At 38.6% G+C, this 7,500-nt stretch overlaps 1 pseudogene; it reads right to left on the reverse strand.

Annotated features, from left to right (window-relative positions):
* The window catches only part of LOC128250681 (uncharacterized protein DDB_G0271670-like), a 55,877-nt pseudogene that overhangs the window by 16,267 nt on the left and 32,110 nt on the right, over window positions 1-7,500 (reverse strand).

A 7,500-nucleotide genomic window follows, 5' to 3' on the forward strand; every position in this document is an offset into this window, starting at 1 on the left:
ATATATACATACATAAATATATATATATATATACATATACATACATACATAAATATATATATATATATATACATTATGTATATATAATTTACATATGTAAGCAGGTATGTGTGGATCTATCTTTAAACTTATCTAGCTAGCTACAGATACGCACACACACACACACACACACACACACACACACACACACACACACAAGGTATTCTTAAGTTATTTGCGGGATCAACCAATACGCACGCCATACAGTGAGAAGTATGTATCACACATACACAAGAGTCTATACGTACGTGTGTGTTTGTGTGTGTCCGCGTGAGTATGCATAGACACATATATATTGATGTATGTATATATATATAAAAATGTGTGCGATCGTGTGTGTGTGTAATCTAATACTGATGTAAAATCGCACATCCACAGACAGAGATACGAGTATATAAAACTGATTCACACACACACACATACACAACCACCCACATATTCTTTGTAACCCTAGTACTTATTATATCGGTATGTTTTGCCGAACCTCTAGGTCACGAGGACGTAAAAACACCAGCATCGGTTGTCAAGCGATATTGAAGGGGCAAACACAGACAGACACGCAAACACATACACACACACACACACACACACACACACACACACACACATATATATATATATATATATAGATAGATATATATATACAACGGTCTTCTTTCAGTTTCTGTCTACTAAATCCACTCACAAGGCCTTGGTCGGCCTGAGGCTATAATAGAAGACAGTTGTCTATTTGCTTTTGTGTATACATCTATATATGTATATGTGTGTCTTTATGTATAGTGTTCGCATCAGTGTTAGGTATTGATAGAAATATAATACGACTCAATGAATTTATGCATACACACACACACATATATATGTAATGAGTGACGCATATATGTGAGTATATGTATATATTCATACATATATGTGTGTGTGTGTGTGTGTGCGTGTGTTAGTTTTAATTTTTTAAATATTTTCTGCGCAACACTGTTTTACGTATATTCTGTATATTTAATAGTTTGTCTACACACATGCCTTCAGATAATATATTTTCATTGGCAATGAGTATATATGTGAATGTGTATGAGTTTATAAGTGGGTATGTCAATGTGTGTGGGAGTGTCTTTGTGTCTCTATGATAATTTGCATATTTAAATGTATTAGCAAAGAAGTTTATACTTACATTGCTTGACAAAATATTTCATGACGTAATACGTGTATACAGGCACTATGATATACTTTTCACACAGTCATACACTCAGAGGCATAACAATTTGCTTAAACAAGCATGTCATACACACACGCACACATACACACATATGTATGTATATATATATATATATATATATACATACATATATATATACATATACATACATACACACAGTGTCAAGAATCTCTCGAGAGAACAGCAGGTCTTCGGAGAATAAAACCCCTGAAGCAAGTGTTTCGACCCTGAAATTTTTGCATTCTGATGGGGCCGGGCCGGGTCGCATCCGGGTCATGACTTCCGGGTGCTCGTCTGCTGTCACTTTTTAACCAATTGAATATCGGAAACCTCTACATTTAAACCGCCTGGAGTTTTCATCTGGTTGTAACTCTTCTCCGTTGACTCAGCTTTCTAACTCATACTTAAAAAATAAATACCCTTGGTTGTCATGGTAGCGGCGACACGTCAACGCTATCTCTATGAATCATTTAGAGTTACTTCCCTTAGCGTTAAAACAAAAATATTTCTTTCAAGCGGTATGGATATCGTTATTATTACTCCATCTGGAACATCTATCCACTGTCTCTGATATTAACGGTTGTGTATGAATCTGAAAAGGGAGTGTGATTAATATAAAGGTACATGGTTTGGCTCAGTAGTTAAGATTTTGCTAGGCAAGTATGAACTTTCGAGCAACCCATACTTTATGTGAATGGATCAAATAAATGCCTTGGCCAGAGCGCAGATCTTGTTCAGATCTATGATGCCTTACTCTCTATTGTACAAATATATTTTAAAGAATTGGAAAATTTCGCCTATTTCTGACTGACTTGATATCTTTCCAGCCTTATCTTTTAAGGTCTAAGTAGGATAGCTCTTTTACCTTTTTACCTTTTATTTGTAATATTTTAGTTTCCGCTTTTCATTTTTCGTTTTCCGTTTTTCGTTTTCCATTTTCCATTTCTGGATTTCCGTTGTTTACTGTCTGCTTTTTCTATATGCTGCCGTTCCAGTGTTTTCGCGTTACTTCTATTATTCAATTTCCTTAGTTGGTTATGATATGCGGCTTGCGCCTGAATAATATGTTTGAGTTCTCTCAACATATGTAACTATTTGAGTTCTCTCAACATATGTAACTATTCTTAACATCAATCACTTTACAAAGTGTGCTGGGTGCGTTTTATGAACCACTGTCACCCGTGCCTCTATGCACCACTGCCACGAATGCATTTTATGTGGCACCGGCACTTACAAATGACAAGCTTGTATGTGTGGATGACAGCGATTTTACTTATGTTGACAACTCTTCTCAAGTACAGCAAACCGCCACAACTCCTAGTCCCTTGTCATTTCCTCAGTGGGGTCCAGCGTTCGAAGATCCCTTCTTGCCACTTCATCTCACGTCTTCCTAGGTCTACCCCTTCCAGACATTATCTCCACAATTATAACACAGCACTTTTTTTGCGCAGCTGTCTTCGTCCATACGCATCTTCTCTCTTGCACACAACATCTGATGCCTCATAAACCCAGTTTTCCTCTTAAACCATTCGCACTCTGTCCATTGCGCACACTGACATTATCCATCCAGCAGAGCATGCTAGTTTCATTTCTTTCAAACCTTCTCAAGTCCTCTTTAGACAAAGCTCATATTTCACTGCCATGCAATACAGCTGTACGTACACAAGCATCATACAACATGCGTTTCACTCGGAGCCAGAGGCCCTTAGCAACAAAGGCATAAGCTCTCTGAACCTAGCCTAGCCCGTTGTTATTCTAACAACTACACTTTCAGAACTTCCACATCCATTGCTCTCTTGGTTACCTAGGTAACAGAAGCCCTCTACTACTTCTAATGCCCTCCCCGATCATTTGAAGGAGTCTACTTTCTGCGCATTTGTTGTGCATATTGTACCCGCACGTTTGCCATCCACAAAGACTATTTTCTCTGTTAAACTTCCTGTGTCACCGTTACACCTCTTATATGTCCAAAGCTTACACTGGGTACAACGTGTGTAGTGTCTACTAACACACTTCTTACATATCGCGCAGGGCCATTTCCCTGAAGGGATTTATGATTCGTTTAACTAGGACTTAAGTTTTTGCTAAATTAACTCTAAAGTCCTTAGATTCCAGGCCTTACTTCCACACCTGAAATTTCTGCCCTGGGTCAGCTAGTGATCTAGCTATAAGAACAACGTCATCAGTGTACTGGAGCTGAAAGAAGCAGCAGCCAGTCTTGAATTCCTCTGTTAAAGCCTGGAGGACTAACATTAACAAGAGGGGGATGAGGACTGATCCCCGGCGAGCTCCTGCTTCTACTCTGAATTTATTGCTATATACGTTGCCAACCCTCATCTTACTAACAGCATCCCTGTACATGGCTTCTGCAGATCTTACTAACCATTCATCTATCATTAGCTTCCGCATTGACCACCAGATGAAGGAGCGAGGGACCATGTCAAAGGATTTCTCCACGTCGAAAAAAAGCTAAGTATGCCTTATTTCCTTTCCAAGATACAATATGAAGTTGTCACAATTTCCTGTCCTGTAGTTTTCGTGTCATTAAAAGTTATCCTTTGCATTTCTCCTGGATAAATACTTAAACATGGGTATATTTCACAGCCACCTTATATATGTATATATATGTGTGCATGTGTGTACAAATACACACACACACATATAATATATACACACATACATAAATACATATCTATATGTATGTATGTATGTATGTATTATGCATAGGTGCAGGAGTGGTTGCTTCCCAACCACATGGTTCCGGGTTCAGTTCCACTGCATGGCATCTTGGACAAGTGTCTTCTACTATAGCCGCGGGCCGAATAAAGCCTAGTGAGTGGATTTGGTAGACGGAAACTGAAAGAAACCTGTTGTATATATATGTATGTATTATGTATTTGTTATTTGTGTTTGTATTTGTTCCCCTCCACAGTCGCTTGACAACCGATATTGGTGTGTTTACGTTCCCGTCACTTAGTGGTTCGACAAAAAGAGAGCGATAGAATAAATACTGAGTTTACAAATAATACGTCCTGAAGGTGATTTGTTCGACTAAAGGTGGTGCTCCAGCATGGCCGCAGTCAAATGACTGAAACAAGTAAAAGAATATATGTCAGTGATTTGATTGCTTTTGTTTTGCTATTGCTGCTGTTGTTGTTGTTGTTATTGTTGTGTCTTTGGTTTACATTTCCTCTGTTCCATACAAATAAATCTGTCAAGAGAAAAGGAAATCTTATTTTTTATAACGATTTCTTGTAGAATTTACGACAAAATATCCTCCAAGAATTTTTACTGATCTTCGGTCTTGGTTAAAGAAATATCTTTCCTTATTCTTTACATCAAAGGAATCTTTTTAAAATGAAAGTATTTTGTTTCGGAAAAGAAAAAATCATTAGATTGCACATGTCGATCGCTTTATCCATTTGAATCATCGCAAATACAATAGACACGATAACGGTAATAACGGTAAACTTGCAACGCTTTTGTGTTTCTTTCTCTCCAAGGTTACTTAAGGATAATCTTCCAAGATATATACAAAAAAAATGTTTGTTTGATGGACAATTTAAGAAATAAAATAAAATAAATGCTAGTTTCTTTGTACCACGACAGAGCAAATATCGGTCTTGACTTCTTAGTAACTTGTGAGATCTTCTTATGGCCGGGTTCCAACCTGGACCGCAGTATAATGTACACCCTCCATACTTTTAGGTCCAACATCACTGGCTCGAGGTTCTGGATACATTCCAGGCCAGTGTCTGCAATCAAGTTGTCAATGTCAGTGTAACAACGTTTTCCTCTTCTTACATCACCAGGAAGTGGGTTCCACAAGACTAATTTGGATGGTTCCATCCCAGAGTGGCGCATGAAGTGACCAGATGGTTGCAGCCGTCTTTGCCTGATCTTCTCACTTACTTTCAACAGGCATTTGTTGGTCAGGTCTTGGCCCTGAGGTGTATCATAGAATGAGTTAACTCAAGACAGCTACCTACCGTTATAATTTTCGTGAACTTCAGAAAAGCGTTTGACAGCATCCATCGTAAGAAAATGGTGAAGATCCTTCGAGCATATGACATCCCAGAAGAACTGGTTCTTGTGAGTGCAAAGACCTACGAGAAAACCAGAGCTTGTGGGTTGTCAGCTTTTGAGCTTCATAGACAAAACGTTCCTTAAGGTGAATAAGCTAGACAGAAAAGCAGAATATATCCTTAATAAAAGGTAAGTGTAGGCTTCTTGTGTGGATAGCAAGGCGCATATTAACACTATGGAAATTAAAAGAGAAATACAAGTATAGTTTTGTCAGATAAATTCGTTCGTTTTTTTTTACTTTCATTTTAATAATTTCCAACTTTTTTTATTGTAGTGTTTATGATCCTTTTGTTTCTCCATTCATCCGCTACAGCTTTTGGTTATTGTTTTTGAAATTTGGATAAAGTTTACCCTTATTCGGATAAATGAGGATGGAGGGCCCAGCAGAAAGAAAACCAATCGACTTCTGACAACTTGTTCAAACGTGCAGAATCAGATTTATGCACCATGACGAAATACGAATGCGAAACGTTTTCTGTGGGACAATCCCGTTGTAGCTCAGGATTCCGCCGCTAGAATCCACTTGACGTGACCCTCAAGCATCAGTCTGCCGACCAGCGCTGTTCGGTCTAGTCGTGCTGCCACGTGGTGCGTCTTTGTTTTGCAGTACTTCTTCCCTGGTTGTCGATTTTTGTGATGGCTGAAACAAAGGGTCGGTGTGCTTCCCTGTAATTCTGTTTTCTGCTGAGGAAAACGGCGGCCGAAACGGTTGTCATGCTTCAAACAGCTTACAAGGACGCTGCTATGAGCAAAACACAAGTTTACGAGTGGTTCCACGCTTTAGGAATGGTCACTTGTCGCTTGTAAGTCAACAACGTTCAGGACAACCGTCGATCTCCCGAACGAATGAAAGCATAATAAAAATTCATGAACTGATCTTGGAGGATCATCACTAACCAATTGACGAACTTGGTGATGTGACTGATGTGTCCTGGAACTCCTGCTAACGAATTTTCATTGAAGAATTGCAAGTGAAAAGAATTGCAGCAAAATTTGTGCTTCACTTGCTCGCGGAAGATCAAAAGCAATCACGACTGAATGGATGTCATGAACTGAAGGAACAGTAGGAAGTTGATCCGGATTTTTTTTCGAAGTTCATCACTGGTGACGAAAGCTGGTGCTACGGAATTTGCAGATGTTGAAGAGGGGAAGAAAAGAACGACAGACGCATTAAAAGGCATCACTTCCACAGTTCCAACACTGCTTTGAACTGTGGAAAACGTGTCTGGACCAATGCGTTGTTTCAAATGGAGAATACTTTGAAACATGTAAAACTAAGTGAATAAAATAATATTGCAAAATTCCGGTTTCCTTTAAGTACCCCCTCGTATACAGATGCTTGAATATCCTATGACTATGCAAATGGTATCATACATTCTGCATGCAGCTGTGTAGGGTAGTTCCTTATAGGAAAGACCCACTCATGCTAAGAAGCCAGATTGAGAGCTTTGTGTTTGCTGATATCTGATCGTATGTAGTTTGAAAGCAACACGCATTAAGAGGCTTTATTCTCGAGAGAGATAAAAACAGCAGCCATTAGGGAATTAGTAGCTAGTACGAAAGCGCCCAGCAAATATATAAGGTACGGCATCTTATGTTGGATCAAATACCAGTTCAATGTCTACTAAATTCAAATAAAAATTTCCTTTGAGGCTGAAAAGGACATGTTAGATAAAAACAAACTTGTGGGGGACAAAGGGCAACAAGAGCCGATCATATTCAAAATCAATGGACAAGACCTGGCAAGTTCGCATTTATCAACTGGTGCAGATGAAAGCTGAACAAAATAAAATTACCTCAAATGACTGAGGAACGAAACTGGTAGAGCATTAGTGATACTCGAATGATGATACAACTTTCGAAACAACTCTATGTTCCATTGTGATACCGTGGCACTGTGACCTAGAGTCACCAAACTATCGGACGCGTGGTAAGTTGGAGTAAGCACATTCTGTTGATCTCACACTATATAATGAAGAAAAATTGAAATGGATTCGGCTTTGGTTGAACAAAATTTAACTGATAGTGAATTGAATTCGATGATAAGAAAAGTTTTCTCCTATAAAGGTAAATGCTGTGTGCGATAGATGTAGTGTTTAAATATTATATTGTGATACAGGGTTCTATTGTGTAAAGTTTAATTTAGGAAAATATACCGTCAAAGG

The sequence above is a fragment of the Octopus bimaculoides genome, chromosome 24 (assembly GCF_001194135.2).
Source record: "Octopus bimaculoides isolate UCB-OBI-ISO-001 chromosome 24, ASM119413v2, whole genome shotgun sequence".
Taxonomy (NCBI): Eukaryota; Metazoa; Mollusca; class Cephalopoda; order Octopoda; family Octopodidae; genus Octopus; species Octopus bimaculoides.